Consider the following 18,968-nt stretch of genomic DNA (forward strand, 5'->3'; position numbering starts at 1 on the left):
ACGGAGTTCATTTGTCTCTGGTAGGTACAGAGTCAGTCACTTTTTAAGGGGCCTGCCCTACCTTTCTCCTCTGGTGACAAGCAAGTCCTAGCCCCGGCACCATCCTATCTTTTCTCTTCAGTGTATAGTGAGGGACAGCAGAAGTCTTGTACAGGTGCTGTTGGGGGATGTCATCAACGTCTTTCACTCCATCCCGTGAATGGATCTGTCAAGATCAATGACTCATTGCTATGGCTGTTGATGCTATTTCTCTAGCATGAGACATGGGTAGAGTTCAGGGAAAGGAAGCTACCATGTAAGTGAAGAGCCTGCAACACCTGGAACAGCAGATGATAAGGGACAGTTTATAGAGGGCAGGGGAGACTGTCCCTCCTCCAGCGTTTCCTCATACTTCCTGAATCCACTCCAAAGCTACCCTTTGTGTACAGAATCTTCTCATACTATTTTTGCAAACCTCTCACCAATAATTTCTGCTATCTGGCAGATTTACTAAATGGATTTCTGAATGATGTAGTTTCTGTTTCTCCAACAATTTGTGATATGGAGAGAGAGCAAATCCATAGCCTGTAGTTCAGGACTATGAAAAAAGGGTATTCAACATATTTAAGGTACTACATGCCCATGTTACTATACCGTCAGATTGTATTTTTCCCTGCAAAGCACAGAAACACGGTGCTGATATTTCTGTTTTACTCTTTGGAAGCAAAGGCAATGGGTGCCTCAGCAACATTCCCCAGAATCACAGCAGTATGGCAGAATGGGGAAAAAAGGGGTCACCCAAGTCTTAGGCCAAATATCTTTACCACTGGAACACCATCCTGTTGTTTTATGGGCTCAAACCTGTGTTCATAATCTTAGAAGACATAGAAAATAATTTAGAAATAAATACTAGCAGAAATAGTTTAAAGGTTCATGAAGAATTTCCTGGTTAGTTGCAGTTACACGTAAATGGGATCTCTGTGCTCTGAAGACCAGCAGTTTACAAAAATATTTCAGAAAAAAATGTGCTATGCAAATTATTTGCAAAATCACCACCTCCATTTTTTTGCTACCTAGGCTTTACTATGGAAATAAATAAAGATATTTATGGAGATAAATAAAGATAAATAAATGTAGCAGGATATCAGATATTAAGAAAGTCTTGGCCTGTGAAACAGTGACTGTAGGACAGCTGTAGGTAATATTGAGGATTGCTCTTACCTGCAGAAAACAGTGTAAAAGCTTCTCTGTTCATAGTTTCCATCTTGTCTGTGAAATGACCAGGGTTAAACTGTCAAGGGCTCTCCCACTGCTCTTGATTATATAGGGCAGAAAATACGTTGGGGAAAATTAAGGTGCCCCACTGAAAGAGAAAATGAACATACAAGGATCTTCTTCACAGAGCCAAAAACTAATGGCTTGACTTAGACTGCAAAGATATCAATTGCTCACTTGAAATTGCCCAATGCAAGTGCCAAGTAATTATTCTGGAGTGAAAAATAGGGTCGTACTGTGTTATCTCATACAGAATGGCTTATTTTGACATTATTAGATGCTCTTAAAGAGTTATTTTAGAACACCAGAGAATGCAGTAATTACAGTCATCAGAGACTTTGGGGAAAAAACCCAAACACCACTGAACTGCAGGCTGGACACTGATCAAGACCCCTGACTCTGATCTTGATTTTCTCAAAGACATGTTCCCCTAAAGCCACATAGATATTATCCATTGGGAAGCCAACCCTACATGAGGTTGGGTATGGATTTAAAGTACTCTGCTGATACAATAAAAGCGTATACAAACACTGTTATTCTAGAATTTCGGGGGGGTTTATATATAGCTTGTACCATTTAAAAGAAACCTAGGGTCATTATACTGGTACCTTTATACTGATCTAATGCTTGAAATACTGTATATTAAAATGATAACATTAAACTGTAAACTGTATGGAAAAATGGTAAAGCTGTGCAAAAGGAGAGGTGTACAGGTTTATTCATATTGTAGGATGTAGGTAATGTCCAGCATCCTATTCACAGTGAAGAGTTCCTCAAAAGTTGTTCAAACTCACCTTTGGATAGTTTTGCAGCCAGAGACAAAATGTAAGAGAGATCTATTGCTTGGCTTTGCTCTGTCTAAGGATTGTCCCCAAACCTTTGTGGTGTTAATATACCTTAGTGGCATTAATATCTCCTTAGTAATAGGGAAGTCTTGCAGTGTGGTAGCCTGGGTACTCATAAACCTTGTGCTGCTATAACACATGATCTCATTTAGAACTGCATTTGCATATAGCAGGATCATTTGGTTCTTATGTTTAGTTCCACAGGATGGACCAATGACAGCATCCAACTCTTCTTGGACTTGTTCTGCAGAACAAAAGGGCTAATAATGAGTATTTAAGAAGGTATCTGATGTGTAGACTCTCTGCAGAAATTCAAAATTCCCAAGACACCTTATGCTGCAGGTTTAAGCACCTGATTCAAAGGCATTTTGACTATTACCCTGCCGTGAGCAAGGACAGAGACATGTATAAGTGTGGGTACACACATTTCTCACCTTGTACTTCCAGATGCACCATCATGGAGAGCTCAGCATAAGGTAATGGTGGTGTCTGAGCCCACTATGAAGAGATACATGATCTCTGAGATCTGTGATGTAGAGGGTGGGTCATCTTTTGCCTATAGATATGAGACAGACAAGAAGATTTAAGGCTGTTTTAATAGCATAGCAAATCTCAATCAACAGAGCTTCTTTTCATCCCAGAGTGCATACTGAGTTGAGGAAGTTGGTAAGACAGCAGCCATGTAGCTCTGTTAAAAAATAATCTTGCTGACTGAGAAAGACAGCATACAGTAAGTTTTCTTTCAGTCTAGGATGGAACAACATTACTCTGTCTGTGCTGGCTGCCAAAGAACACAACCTCAGCACCTTCAAAAAGTACTTTGCTTTAGAGGCTGAATTCAAATGAAGAAATAGCTGAAAAGTATCTCAGGAGGAAAAGGAAGTAGGAGTGCAGCTGGAAATGTCTTAGCTAAAAACATTTTAAATATGTTGCAGCTGCACAAGAGAAAACTACTTGTTGCCTTTAACGTGAGCTTAGTATGCATCAATGAAGTTCTGTGGCTCTGCAGGCAGCCAGCTCCTCTGGTGGTTCCTGATCTCATCGTTTTCATAGGTCCTGCAAGTGTGTTAGTGCCCGCAGCAGTCTCATTAACATAGTGCTTAAGTGCCTCAACAGTGAGAGGAAATTGTTGTAGAACTGTGCCCAGAAACACAACCACAAGGAACACCATGACATCATACAGTTCCAACCCCCCTGCCATGGCCAGGGACACCTCACACTAAACCATGGCACCCAAGGCTCTGTCCAACCTGGCCTTGAGCACCGCCAGGGATGGAGCATTCACAGCTTCCTTGGGCAACCCATTCCAGTGCCTCACCACCTTTACAGTAAAGAACTTCTTCCTTATATCCAATCTAAACTTCCCCTGCTTAAGTTTTAACCCATTACAATATTCACAGCAGAACCATGCCTAACCATTGCTATGACCCAGATGTCTTACTTAGCTGACTACAGGAAATAAATGACTACTTGATTTTTAAAAAAATGATCTTGAAGGGAAGTGTGTGAAGGATGATCGTAACTATACAGTTAACTTTCCAGATTGCCTGCTCTCCACTAGCAAATTTCAGATTTGAGTGATCTAAATGCCCTTGAGTACAGTTTTTCTTCCATGTGAAGTCTTTCCAAATTCATCTGCTTCCTGCTAAATCTTAAATAAACACTTGGCTGTAATTCTCAAAGCCACAACCATGTTAGCTTGTCTTTTTTTTTTTTGTTTTGTTTTTTTCCTGGATAGTTCTTGCAGCCCAGTTTAACACAGGAGATAAGGGCCATTACAAAACCCTTTAAGGCGCAGGCTAAGAAGGAAAACCTGATTCTGGCTCCAGGGCAAACTTGGTACTGAATAATGTCAATATAAAATTAGATCAGTCTCTCTGAAGGCACCTCTTGCAAGAGATTGAATGGGCCTGTAAACAAAGCAAGCCAGGAACAGTTGGGGGGGGGGGATCAGAAGTAAGTGCTGGTTTTAGCAAAGTTAAGAACTCTTCTTCCTCTCTGTGCATTGACAAACAACTGTTTAATGCCACAGCTCACTGAGAAATGCTGTCAAGCTTTGATAACAGTTACAGGGAACAGGTCAGTCCTTGCTTATCCAAAGCTAGGAGGTGCCATGGAATTCTGACATGGCCTGGAAGCCTCTGAGCAGCCTGTGGCACATGGCAGTCTCTGTAGAGAAACTGTGTCCAAAAAGCACATCAGCAACCATGTCGTTGATGGAAGAGGGGATTGGGACAGAGAGATCCATGCTGACAAACAGGAAAGCTGCATCGTTAACTTCTTTCATAGGCTGTTTTGTTTACACTGAACTCCCATCCAGCCTGCTCTTGATTTGCATGGGATTACACAAATAGCTGAGCCTGCAAGAATCAAGATGCAGAAGTCTAACTAGGAGACTGTTCTGCAGGCATCTTTATAATGAGTGAGGGAAAGAGTCCATCCTATAGAAAAGTGCATAATCAGCACAATTTAGGAGTCTCTCATCTATCACTTTCTCCCATAAAGGATTGACATGAAAGCAGTGAGTCAGGCGTGATGTTCCAGTCAAGGGCAGAATGAGTTGTGAAAGCATCAGCTGTGTAAACCTCCCATCAAACCTACTGCAGAAATTGCTACTTCCAATAGAAAAAGCAGGGTTGGCAACAAGGAGAATGAACCTATGTCTGCATGCCCAGGGCATCCTTCACTGCTTGAAACACGTTCAGCTGCATCAGTGGTGTTTTCCTCTCAGTGTATGTACTACCCTACATCCTGGCCACCCAGAGAAACATGATGACATCAAGATATGAGGCATTTTCAGAAAGTCCCTTCCACATCTTAGTGGTACTCTTATGCCAGAGCTCCAAGACCATTTCTGTTACCTAAGGGCTGTTTCACAGCCTTTGGCATTGCCCAAGAAATGGGTGGGAGAAATTTAATCTTGCTGTCAGGAAATGAGAGGTTGGAATCATGTTTCACTATTAAAATCTTAAAAGGCTTTCACTGTTATTAATGTATTTCATTATTATTCATGGCTGTTATTCACATATCAGCAGTACACACAGCCATCATCGCAACAACCAGTCATGTTACCCAGAATGGGATTTATTCCATCTACATTGCCCCACCAGAGGTCATTGATGGATACTGCAAAATCATAAATATTGCTTTTATTATCTTTCCATGTTTATTTATTTTCTGATCGTACAGCTACTTTGGTGTATCAGTATTTACACAAGGAACAGCCTTCATCGTTAAAGTAGAAATTATAGTTGCAATTAACATGTGCAGCCATTAGATGGGAATGTTTGCTCATCATTGGACTGAGCATTGTGCTTGCTAAGGCTGGCACAGTGAGGCAATTAAGCCAAACTTTTCAAACAGCCATTGATCTGGAGTATCTTATCGGAGATGTGTTGAGTATCATGAGCTGCTTGGGAAGGACTTAGCTCCTACAGATTCTACTGATTGCTGCCAGAGTTTAGGTTCTCAGTAGTTCTGCAAATCAGAACTGTCTCTGGCACCTGTAAACTAGAGACCAGTTTTAAACTCTTCAACCCTGAGTGGTTGAGAAAGACCTAATTTCACAGAGGAAGGGAAGACAAGATAGTGGTACCTTGCTCAAAGGTTTAGGATTTCAGATAGGAACATCAGCTAGCTTGTGACTGTATGGGATAGGAGGTAAGGATGAGGTGCTAGATGCACCATCCCTGGAGACATTCAAGGCCAGGCTGGATGTGGTCTGAACAACCTGATCTAGTTGAAGAAGTCCCTGCTCATTGCAGGGAGGTTGTCCTAGATGACCTCCAAAGGTTTTTCTGAGAAATTGCAGCACTCTGGTAATATATGATGGACACTTGAAAGATGAAAAGGCATATCTCTGCTGTAGGGATTTCGAGGGATCTGGTAAAAACACACCATTTATAAAGCTGAGGAGAGTTTCCATGTATCCTGCTTCTGCAGTTTGCACATTGGAATCCACTGGTAATGTTCTACTGCTGAACTCACATATGTGGTTCAGGAACATCTATAAGCAGGTTTGCATCTCTCTGGAGGCGGGTGCAGGCAAAGGCTCCTCCTTTGCAATTTTTGGAAACAAAGGTGTAGCTAGGAATTCTAAAATATGCTGACCATGCTGAAAATGCATGCAAATATGATCAGGCACCTACTGCTGCCCATTGCTGTGAGCAATGGCTGTTTTCTGTAAGTGAGAGTAATTTGAATAATTGTTCTCACACCAGTTGGAGTCCAGTCTTTTGCCTTAATAGCCCAAGTAAGATGGAGAGGAAAAGAGAAACAAGTGCTTGAATCCCTGAGTTGGATTCCATCTAGAACCCAAAGGAACTGCAGAGCTTGTTTTTTCTCCTTTACCTGGGAAAATAGGGACCTTTGTTGCTGCTTCTAGTCTCATACCTCCTAGGCTTACAGACTCCTTTTTACCAGTATTGCTGCATTTCTCAGAATAGCCAGAGATGTGGTCGTAGCATGAATCCTGAGCATGAATCCTTCCTCCAGGAGCACATGGAGAAAGAAAAGGATTCTGTGGGTCTTGTTTGGTAGATGCAGTGTGTAGATCACATTGAAGGAATGTCAGTAACTTCACACATCTTTCTGTGCCTCTACACTCTCCAAGGGAAAAAAATAAAAGAGCCAGAAAACCAGTGCGTTGATACTCTACCATACCAAATACAGTGTCACCTAGGTGCAGTTCTGTGCCACTGCTTACTTATGTAGTCAAAAGGATTAAGGTTTTTCTATCAACCTGGTTGTTTTGCAGTGCGCATCAACTCTGATGATTACTGACACTTGCAACACCTTCCCAAAACAAGCAGAACTCTGGGGAAGAGAAACTTCTGTCTTAGAGCAACCTGCAAAATCGTAACACCGCAGGTAACAAAGCTTTTCTTTGTCCTTTCCCCTTCATGCCTATCCCCAGTGGGAAGGACTGACCTGGAGCAGTAACACCTCCAGTATGCTGCAGTCTCATCTGCGTTTCTGCTCCTACGCTGACCAGGCCAGGCCTCTGTCTCAGGAAGCCTTCCAGGGCCTTGTTGTGCCAAGACATAACCAGCCAGTGGCCATATAAGTGGCAAACAGCCAAAATAAGGGGTACAGGATTCAAGCAAGTAAGCTTTGCTATCTGCCTCTCATTGGTGAGTTTTGCTTATTCTTCCTGTTTCCTTTCCTCCTTCCTTGAAACTTGTCCTGTAGTGACAGAATTCCTTAGGCATTATTTTTGACTGGGGACCATTCAGTGATTTGCACCACTTCCAGCTGTTGCTACAGGCCCTTTCCATTCACCCCTACACCTCTCTAAAGTCCAGCAGGGAATCACAGGGCCTGAAGTTCTGCTTAGAAAGTTCACAGTTCACACTAAACCCAGGAAGGAACAGAAAGATGCTTTTGCATTCTAGCCAAGGTTATGTTAGGAGTCTACACCTGAAATACTCATAAAACTATAAAAAGTATCAGGGTGTCCTCATGTCCCTTCTTACTCAGCTGTGACCTGCTAGCTGCAGAGCCCCCAGATCCACACTCCCACAGGCATTAGTCCTGCTGGAGCACTTGGACAGCACAGGCAAATTAACATGTCTAGTCCCAGGTGAATGCAAATGGAGTGTGTCCCTTGAGCTGTGCACAGAGTGAGCAGGAAGAACAGGTCAGGTGACCTGAGGTGGGCCACTTTTTGACTATCACAGTGAGAACAAGGATGGTACCCCGCTGTGGACATTAGCTTAGACTTTAAAGACCTGGTTCAATTCCCTGTTGTGCTACAGATCTCTGTGATTCTGGGCAAGCTGCTTCATGTGGTTTCATAGTATAGCCAGCCTGTAATCTGTGTATAAACAAGATACCTTGAAAACAAGTAGTCACATCCCTTCATTTTCCCTTTCACTGGGGCTGGATCTAGCAACCACAGAGCTATAAAGTGACTGGATTCATATGGCTGATCTGGTGGAAAGCCTTTTGGTTTTATCTGCAGTAACAGTTTTCTGCTGGCTCAGCAGTCTGATCACACTCACCTGCTGGCTGCTGTCTCAGTAAGCAGTGTGAAAACATGGCCAAGGACAAAAGATGCAGGACCACCCCTTTTGGCAGACTCACTGATCATTTTAGCTGCAGTGCAAATCTTTGTCTGTATCCTGTCTACTTCAGAGTCCCTCCTGCTTGAGCTCCTAGGGCTCTTGCTGTCACAAATACATTCCCAGTTAACTACTCCAGTGACAATAGACAGAGAACTACCCTGTACAGAAATTATATTACACTCTCTGGTGATTGTTTCCTTCTAATGCACTAAAACATTCTCAGCTAATGCCCTAATAAGATTTTATATGCAGTAACTGTATGGATGGCTCCAGGATGGAGAGACATAATAATGGGAAAAATTTATGGAAGACTAAAACCAAATCTAATAGATTTGATATTCTTCAGAAACATTGTGAAAGACAGCAAAACATTGCAAAATACTTCAAAAGACCGTGCAAAAGAGCCCCAGAATTGCCAGCACTGCTTTCTGCCCAAATAAACCTTTCTCTGAGATTTTTTTTTTTTTTTTTAGTTTTGTCCATCCTCAGTATCAAGAATTTCAAGGACTTTCACCGGACTGTCTGGCACTGCTCAGAAGAGGCTGTACTGGGATATGAAAGTGGTGACCTCTAAGGAAAAATGTTTTTGATCCTGTGTTGCAGCTGGATGTCATGAATGGGAGTTCCTCCTCTCATTGAACATGCAACTGAGAGCACTACTGCCTCATCAGGACCACCCTGGGAGAGGCCTAGGAAACTCCTTGTGCTCAGCAGCGTACTTGCAGGGACATTACACTCTTCTACTGTCATCTTACAGGCTTGTTACATGCCCAGTGCCCTCTGCTTTCATTCTGACTCTCATGGAAAGGAAGAAAGAATAACTACATTTTGCCAAGATGCAGGGCAGCAAGATGAAGCTGATGGGCCTGGGTGGGTCCATGATTCTCAATGAGTCAAAGATGTGTTTGTCAGTTCACAGAGAGTACAAATTTCCAGTTGGATGTAGTTTTTCAAGTTTTTACCTTTACGCTCTGTGCTGACCTTGGTGTGTTCTCTGAGAAAGCACAGTCCAAGCGGTTTTTGCGTGTGACCTCATTAGTCTCCCCTCTTCTCTGGCATAAGTCAAAATATGGAGCAGTGCCCAGTGCAAAGTGGTTGCTCTGGTTTCTGTTCCTGCCAAAAATAGGTCACAGAGAATCCAGTCCAGGTTGTCTTCAAATTGCAGAGCTTGGATTGCCTTTAATTTTCAGGCAAGAGAGAGAGGTGAGTTTAGAGTACAGCAGACATTACAACATGTGCAGTCATTGACCCCAGATGACTTCAGCAAACAATGTTTTGCAGAATCTCTGATTTTCCAAAGAAAATAAATGTGGAGAGTAGTAGGAAATAGTAATAATATGTCATAAGTCTCTGTTTCTTCATGTCTGAACAAAGGATCCTGTCTTGTAGGCAGTGCTTTGAACGAAGTGCTTTGAACGATAGCAAAAGATCAAGCTGGAAGTTTTTTAATGGCATGAATTCAGAACACCCCATGGGGTTTTCTTATTTCAGTGAAAGATTTAGAACAAATTTATAGAGTCCCACTGTTCCACCACTGTCTTCCTGTGTCATCCTGCAGGGACAGGGCCCCCTGGTGAAGATCTGTGAGATGGTTGAGGAGCCAGGGCAAAATATCGTAAAACCAGTGGAAAATACCAAGCAGCCTTGCCTTTATACTTTCTATTTAAATTCCTAACAGCGCTCTCAACATATTCAAGCATCCAAGATAAGTGTTAGCAGTAAGATCTGCTGTTCAACTTTACCTTTTATTCTGCCTTTCACGCTTTGTCCTGTGGATCATATCTGTATTCTTCGGGGTTTTTTTTTTATACTTGTATTGACCATTATTCAATTTGTGCTATTTATATTTGTTATTTTCTTTCTTTTGTAGGACTCCTCTGTCTCAACCTTTCTACATCTGTAGGATATGATCTTCAAGCAGTTGTTTAACTGGTTCTCTTGGAAACAGCTACATAGAACCAAAGGCACTTACAGGAGGTTGGGAGGTGGTACCCAAATTAAGCATGTCATTCACAATTCCTCTGAATCATGTTCTTTACATGATCCTCATAGATAAATGATTGGTGTAAGTGCAGCAAAACCACTAATCAATATTTTCTGGTCTGTACTCTGTTGGATTGTACCAATGTCTCTTTTGAGGGTGATAACAGAAAGCAGCAGCCCACAGCCAGTGAAAGTGTACAATGGAAGTGGTAATCCTGGCAGCTTTAGTAGTAAGATAGGTAATACCATTTCCTCTCTGCAACTCTAATCACAAGAAAACAGAAGTGAAGCTTTCTACAGCAGAAAAGAGATTACATCCTTTTAACTGCCTTTTTTGTAACCTTGCACTATTACTGCAATCAATAATTTCAAGAAAGCTTATTCCCTAATTCTTATATCTTGTATAGTGATATGGTCATCTCTGCATGCTCTGCTGCACATTAACAAGCTACATATAACAAACCCCTTTGAAGGAATATCGAGTGCTAATGTATGATAGCACAGGTTGTTCCCAGGTTCCCAGCACTGATGCGTTGACACTGAACAACACTGAAACAGGGGAAAATTCTAAAGTCTTACCTGGCACTTGACAAAACCTCTGAAAATTTGCTGAAATTTAGTGGGGCCTCTGGGACTTCCACACTTGGTCTGCTGGCATCCCACAGGGCTTATATTTAACATCGCCTGGTATGGATTTGTCTCTTCAGGAGCACCTCTCCTGTGTCATCTGAGAGCATACCAGTTGCCAAGGAAGCTCAGAATTAAAAGAGAAATGGTAAATTCTGATAATTGCAATGTTAGAAAGTATAGAAACAATGAAGTAGGAAAATACATGTGAAACAGATCCCTTCTGCAGGCAGACACCAGGTCTCCTCTCGGTCATCCATTCACTGCCTTAACTATAAGCCAGCAGTGGCAGATCCTGTCTTAGACCAGACCCAGTTCTGAGTCACCATGGCTCTGACAACAATACCTACCAACAGTTTGGACCTCACTATGGCAGTGGGGTCTTCATTCTCCTTCCTTCTGCATATGTTTAAGAGCATTTGTCCTTGTTGCAGCTTGGGTAACTGGCAGGCACAGTTAACAGCACAAAGAATTCACCCTCTCAGTTTGTGTATTTCTTGGACACACATCGCCTGTGGCATGTTGATTTCCTTACATGGGAACCATCTTCCTAATCAGAAGATCATTCAATACTGGTTTTACCTGGTTTCTCTTTTCCCAGGATGGTAGGACTGTCTCTCCTAGATGATATGGCTTTCCACATAACAGTCTCCATGGCTCTTCGCAAACAAGCAACATTTGCATTAGAAAATTTAGAAAATTAGAAATCAGATCTGTGTAACACTTCTGATTCATTCTGAGTCAAAGTGCTGGGTTGTGTCCTTGAAGGCAAAACACATACCTCTTTGAATGCCAGAGTTGCCAGTCATTTTCCCCTCCTCTAGCAGCTTGAGAATCCAGGCCACTCTATGACATCCTTAAGTCATGTCTCTCCTTTTGCTGCATTCTGGAGAGAATTTTTTACTGAGAATTTCTTATTCATGAGGTCACACTGGAGAGCGATAGACCTTAAAGAATAATGGGCTGGGGAAGAGTGGGTCCTTAACTGAAATGTACTAGTGACTATATATATTACCACCAAATATGGCAAAAGGAAGATAGGTAGGCTGGTGTCATTTAGGCTGGTATTTTTTTAAGGAGAGAGGCTTAAATAAAACCATATTTACTGCGCAGAGTGCCACAGATTTTTCTGGAAGTTCAGTCCTGCTGAATACCTTACCACTTTACCTCTGTAACTTTATTTTAACTCTGAAACCTCTCCATTAGGCTGCCTGCAGTAATAAACTGAAGTTTTTCAAATTGATTTAGCTATTCCCTGAGGGTTAAAATACTGCTTTCTTAACTCAGTTTTGTCTGAGTCACACACACTCCATTTTCATTCCCTCTTAGGCTCGGAAGGCTCCCCTAAATCCACCTTTTTCTCCATGAACTCTGGCAGTGATGTATATTTTTGCAAGAGTAAGCTACAGATATTCAACATATAACACAATTTATTTACACAGCATCTTTGGATTATTTTATTATGTATCTGCCTGCTACTTTAAATATGTAAGTTGTGTAACTTCCTTCAGATGTTGTGTGACTGTGGTCCTATCTGAAACCAACACAGCCTGAAGCCTGTTTCCAGCGGGCTGGTCTCCTTCTCTGGTGATGTCCTTCACTCATCACAGCTCAGACACTGCTAGACTAGGAAAAGAAAACTGGAGCTGCTAATCACTCCCTTCTCTCCTTGCTGTTCCCCGTTTGTCCTCAATGCTGACCAGAAGAGAGCTGAACTTCTTTTACTCCTACAGTAGGAGAGAGGCTTGTCTTCTTCCCACCACTTCTCTACACTTGTAATTTTTCTTTTCTGGAACCTCCAGCAGAGCATGGGCGGTTGGGGTGAAGTATGTTTAGCATATGACACTTTTCCACCAGCTATTTCTCAACTAGTGCGCTGTAGTCTCTCAGCTCCTACTGAGAGTTGCTTCTCCCTCAGAGGGGCAATTGTGAAAACTATTTTGAATGGAAAATTTCATTCCATGTACATGGAGGGAGAAAAAAATTGAAACCCTCTTGATTTGGGCTAAAAAATAGGGTTCACAGCTGCTGTGTTTTTAAAATTTTCTTGCTTCATTTCCTATGAATGCCTCTGGAGCAAGAAGAAATCTATAGTTAAACCCCACAGTTTTAAACTGATCTTTATAATATATCTTTCTATGTACCTGTGCATATAAAGCCATTGATTTGCTCCAGATAATATGAGCTGCTTCCAAGCAGCAGAGCAGTATGGAACCCCATTAACATATCATTCATACAGATTTGTAGCAGCTTCTCAGAGCATGCTGGAGAAACGACCCAGGTAATTTAGGACTATTTTTCCTGTGCTTTATTGAACCCACATTTGTCTGTATTTATTCTATGTATTATTTTCTACCTTGTGTCTTCATTTTTATGTTCAGCCAGACCCATAAACCCCTTTTCCCTCTAAGAGTTCCTCAAAGAGAGTCATTTAAAAATGTCACACTGCAAAGCTTGTTCTACTCTCCAACTATCCTAAATCATCAGTGAGGACATTAAATCAAGTCAAACCTAATGCCAGATTGCTATGTACCATCCTTGAAAATATACCTTACCTCGTCCAGTGAGTATCCATGCCTGGGAGATTTTACTGTGACTAATTGAACTTTATCTTTTTATACACATAGAGAACATTACAAAATAGCCAACGCAAAACCAGCCATAGCACTAAACACAGTGAAGCAGGCATATTTAGTTGCCAGAAGGATTATCTGTAGGAGACAGTGCTCTGAAAACACCTGCTGCACAGAGTACCAGCACCAACACAGGTTTATGTCTTTGAAGCCCTGGCACTGTATGCTCCAAAAGAATCACAGGATGGAGGCTGCTGAGTGGAGGATACCATAAGAGCATTCAAAGATTACCAAAGATTACACAAATAACAAAGATTATGGACAAGATTACCAGTGCTCAGGAGTGCAGGTTCAAAGTCAATTTAACAGAGACTGGAAGTAAAAGACTCATGAAAAATAAAAATCAAATTTAATCCCTAGACCTGCAGTCACCATGTCCAACTGCCTCAAGCCTAAAGTAACTTCAGACTTAACAGAAGGCTAGAAATATTCAAACTGATTAGTGCTATGTGGCACAAACCCTGCTCATGTTGTCATAAAACACCTCTTTGAGAAGCAGCTGCCCATATTGCCTTTCTCTGTCAAATACAAAAAAGCAAAATTAATACTGGCCACTTGAACTCTGTCACACCCTCCTGTTTGGCAGTAGAAGTAGGCTAATAGATGGGTCAGGAAGTTAAGGCTCCCCTATGGAATGGATAAATGAAGATTAAAAATTGGTGGTTTGTTAAGAATTACACTGATACCCGAGTGACATGAACCTTACTTCTTAGAAAGTTCACTCATCTCCCTCCACTGGGCAGAGAACTGAATCCTGCATGCTGTCTTGTAATCAGTCTACAATCACTCAGGAGCTCTGTATACTGTGCAGTCCAGAATGTGAGTGATGCTTTTGGGTACTGGCACCCTAAATAAAGCTACACTGCCGATCCTGACTTCTGTCCTGCAGCTGTCTAGTTGCTGTGTGTTTGCTCTGTGCTACACCCTCTGAACCCCTACAGAATCATAAATTCATTCTTTGTCATTCCTTTATAAATCATGATGTGAACTGGTTTGAATTCACTTGAGCTAAAATTAAAAAAAAAAAAAAGTAGAAGAAATAAAGAAAAAAGGCAAGAAAAACCTGTTGCCTTTGTAAGATTTGGTCTCAGAGAAGGCACCTTCTTGATAGAGCTGATTAGACCAGACACCCTGTTGTGAACGACTGTTAAAAGGCAAAAAGGCATTGGAGTGTAATTCACCTCGACAAATGAAAGCAACTTCTAACAGTGTGCTTCCAACCTTTCAGTCTAGAGAGACATCTCAGAGATCTAGGGGACAAATGAAATGAAACTCACCTGTGTGTGTTGGAAGAGCTGACATTTCTTAGGTACATTTTTTATCTACAAATCTCATCTAGCAAAATGACATCCCAATTCAAATCATAGCACCCAGATCTCCCACCATTTGATTTACACACGAAGCTGCCTTAGCCATATTGCTTTGAGTGAAATGGCAATGAATGTTCTTCAGACCCCATGTTTGCCATTTCTTGTCCTGCAATCATTATGTGGTATGGCTCATCAGATCTGTCTAACTTTTATTGTTAGCTGTAACAAACACCAAGCATAAATCCAATATACCTTATACAGTTTTACTCTCAAAAGGATTCACTTGTTTTATTCTGCAGTGTTTCTGCTTATACAGCCCTAGACCTCTCTTTCTGTCTCTCTTGCACTGAATATTTGAGTTCAGGGTGATTTTCGAGGATACAATAACTGTATTTTTCATATCCTGAAACTCAACTGTCTCCAAGTCTCCATAAATCTTTTCTTTCATGCCACTGAGGTTTGCTGTTTCTTTCAATTTAGTTCAGCTGCAAACATAATTAATGCAGCATTTCACAATGGAAAATGTAATGGAGATATTGAAGATAAAAAAAGTGGGCAGATAATAACATTTACGGCATAAGGATTTTATAGGGAGGGATTTCCTCATCTTGAGTTACCCACAATTCCCAGTTCAAGGCTGCCCTGACAGCGCAGACTTGAATGCAGGTCTGATGATACATGGTTCCTTTATAACACAATAAAGGAAGTGTGTGTAACCCTTAATCAGTTAGCATGTTATAGTTTTGGGTTCTTTTTTTTTAACCAGAAATTTTGCTCTAGCACTGAAGAAAATTTGATTTACTGTTCCCAATGCTTTTTTCTCACCTGAAGACATCTGGCTAATGAATAAATAAAGCTTCAAAGAGCCAGCAGCAAGACTTTTAGTCAAAGGCAAATGAATAACATTAAGTGCATTTTGGCTCATATTCCAGGATTACAAGTTGCTTGGATGAGCATCTTTTTCTAGTCTCCCAAGTGATGTCTCAGCAGGCATTTGGTCAGGACACTGTCTGAAAGTTAGAAAAAAATTGTTCAAATGGAAAATATAGGATTGTGATAATAAATGTCCAAAATGAAGACAAATACTGAACTGTTTTAATTCTGAATAAATGGCATAAAACTTAAGCACAAGATGTATTGTGCCAGAAGAAAGCGCAGCTGGTCTCATGTTCCATTTCTGACAGCGCATGACAGCACATGCCTTAGGAAAGTTTTTAAGAACAGGACAATCCAGAAACACTGTACTGGTATTAGAACAAAACAACCCCAAAGTATTTTTCCTGCTGAAGATTTATCCAATTGCTTTTTGAGCAGAAATAACTGTTTAGTACAAGTCCAGTGAGGAGGCATAGCTTACCAACAAGCACGTGCAGTGCAATCCCCTTGGGTTCTTCTGAACGATTCTCCTTTTTTGTTGCATTTGGCACCTGCCAGCCCTTCTGTTGGAGACAGTGAACATTTCCTTTTCTGTCACCTACTGTCCATTCAGGGTTTTCTAGACCTCCTCAAATGTCGAGAAATAGTTCCCCCAAATGTGCTACACTGTTGCAATGGACGGTATCTTTTTCAAAATTCAATCCCACAAATGTCAGGTTCCCCCACTACACACCATTGAGTCACTGTTTCATACACTGGGGCATCAACAGGGACAATTTAGCCCGAGCCTTTGACACGAACCAGAGGAAAAATATTAACTTCTTTTTTTTAGTCTTTGTATGGATGCAAAATCTACCAAACATTTTCACAAGGCTCTCCTTGTCTTTACTTTTTGCTGCGATGAAGTCTCCCTCGAGTGGCACACAGCCTGCCATGTGCTTGTGACACTAATGCTGCTACCCAGGAGAGCCCTGCCATGAAACAGAAAGAAAAACACAAGAAAAAATTGGAGGATCCTAGTGTCAGACAACTTGGCAACGTTTCCTTCAACTGTAGCCTTAGCAGAGCTGAGCACCATATAAGGTTAGGCAGCTCTCTCCTATCATATCCATCAATGTGAAATATTTTCAGCTTTCTGGAGTCACACACTCCCACTACGCTGCAAATATGAAACAAAGACCCACCTCTGCAGTGCTGTGATGTGAATTCACTTTTCCCCAAAAGAATCACCGTGATTTAAAAAGCAATACACTCAGCTGTATGCATCTTTCCCTGGAATAAACACCTGCAACCTGGTTCCAAACCCTTCCAAACCATATATTAAAGATGACAGTTCTACCACAACTTAGAGGCCTTTGGTTGACATTGGCTATAGAAAAGAAAAGATGATGTGAAGGGTTAGTCACTCCACTTGAAAGAACTGTTACCTCACTCCAGTCATCAGCACCAGGGTGTGCACCTTTTAATTTGGCTGTTCTTTGGTGGCGTAACACAGACCTGTTCCTAGGGGCTGCAACCAGTTGGCAAAGTGATGACAAGATGATGGTCAGGAGAGAAAGCAGCACTTGGAGGGGAAGGGCTGTGGGCAGGAGACAAGGAAAGTCATTTGAGCCACTCAGAGGTGACTCTGCTGTCACCCCTCATCAGCATCTGGTCTCGGATCATTTCAGGTCTTTCCACATAACCTTTAAATTTCTCCATTGCCAGAGGTCAGCCAGTCGAGGAGCTGGAGGTCTGTAACCCTGGGCAAGTACTGTAAGAATGATCTCTGAGAGGGGAAACAGTTGTTCTCCAGCCCAGAACCCCTCCCAAGCTTCCCAAGGGAGTGGAGGAAGAACAAAATTAATTTTACCAGGTTTCCTGAGTTTCTGTTTGCCATCACCTTTCTTTAGATCCTTATGGGAACACATGGGTGTAAGTTGGTGCAGTAGGTTTCCAAACCAGCCCAAAATAGTATCTGCCTGCTTAACCCATGTGGACTAATCCGTACAGGAGGCTACACACACCACATTGGCTCCATTGTTCAGGAACAGCAAAACTCCTGTGTGAGACTGTCTGGAAACCCATTCTCCTGAAGGGAGAGCTGTGAGGCTCCTGACCTTCAGCCAAGCTTTTAGTAGACTTTTCAAAATCAAATGTGCATTTTTGTAGTACCTGGTAGGGTTCTGATGAGCAGGGTCCCTGCATGGCTGAAATGGGCAGTGAATTACCAGGTTTTTCCACTTTGTGCCATTTCTGAGTTCTCCCCAGTCACAGGGAAGCTATCTATCAACAGCATTGAGTACAGCTGCAGTCTCAATGGATGTAATGTTCCAACCCTTGAGCACAATCAGCTTTACAGGCATCTTATCAGGAAGCATCTTCAGTGAGTGGCAGGATGCCAAGAGGAGTGGGCAAAGGCAATGAGAGACACTATAGAAGGATTAGTGGAATAGGTAGGAGGGAGGGCAGGGTGAAGAATAAGCACAGATAAAGCTTGAAAGAGGCTCAGCAGAAGTAGAACAGACTTGGTATGCTGTGTGGAGCAGGAGACTGGATTATTTATGACAGATACTGCTTTTGTGAAGCCCCTTGCTGTCCCAGTTTCCCTCCCAGCCCAGCAAGCCCACAGATGCTGGGCTGTGCTGGAGCAGACTACTGCCAGAGCTACAAGGCATGCCAGGATCTGGTCCAGCTCAGCCTGACTTTCAGTAGTTCTCACTTCTTTTTAATAACATTCTGCTCCATTTAAAATCCATTAAATTCAGATGTACCACAATTATTTAATTACAAAGAGTTTATATTCCAACATAAAAGCACTCATACGAATTCCTCATACGAATTCAACCTGAGTTTATAGCAGTGTTTACAGACATCTCTACCCAATTCCAATATTTGAATCCTTTCCAAACATGATTTGCATTCAAGAATACTACAGCACTTTGCTTTAACAAAGCTACAGCTGAACTTGACTGTCACCTCCAGCTGTATGCTTAAACCACCTCACTCAATCAGGGCCAGTGAACAGTTACATTAAGTAATAGATATTTTAAAATTCTTGCATCATGTTGTTATTTATGTCTTTTCTTATGCTAAGTTACCTCCAGTGCACCCTTCATAGTTACAACATTCTTCTTTTCATGGTCTGGAGCCACAAAGAACAAATAAATCAGAACGTCCAAGCTCCCTTCTGAAAACTCACTGGTCATTGTTTTCAACTCAGCACTGATTCCTCTACTAACACTTGTGCAGAAAAGTGCAGGAGACAGAATCTTGGTATGATGACAGGAGGAGGGAAACCAAAAGGGAAGGTGAATCCTGAAATAGAGTTTCTATGGATAAAGATAGGAACTGGAACTGGGGCAGTAGGATTGGAAAGAGATTGGAAAGAGATTG

The 18,968-nt window shown here is 41.8% G+C and overlaps 1 long non-coding RNA gene across 2 annotated transcripts; it reads left to right on the top strand.

Annotated features, from left to right (window-relative positions):
• Positions 1-254: 254 nt before the first annotated feature.
• On the top strand, positions 255-11,224 carry LOC130608918 (uncharacterized). Of its 2 annotated transcripts, none has more exons than XR_008974670.1 (4): positions 255-608; positions 2,547-2,639; positions 6,856-6,968; positions 10,035-11,224. It is a non-coding gene; the product is annotated as an uncharacterized LOC130608918 (long non-coding RNA). The 2 variants fall into 2 exon arrangements; XR_008974669.1 differs by lacking the exon at positions 255-608 and adding an exon at positions 1,929-2,381.
• The last annotated feature ends 7,744 nt before the right edge of the window (positions 11,225-18,968 follow it).

This window comes from Pezoporus wallicus, unplaced genomic scaffold (assembly GCF_028554395.1).
Source record: "Pezoporus wallicus isolate ANWC-B61680 ecotype Strahan unplaced genomic scaffold, APGP_CSIRO_Pwel_v1 scaffold_7107, whole genome shotgun sequence".
NCBI classification, from domain to species: Eukaryota; Metazoa; Chordata; class Aves; order Psittaciformes; family Psittacidae; genus Pezoporus; species Pezoporus wallicus.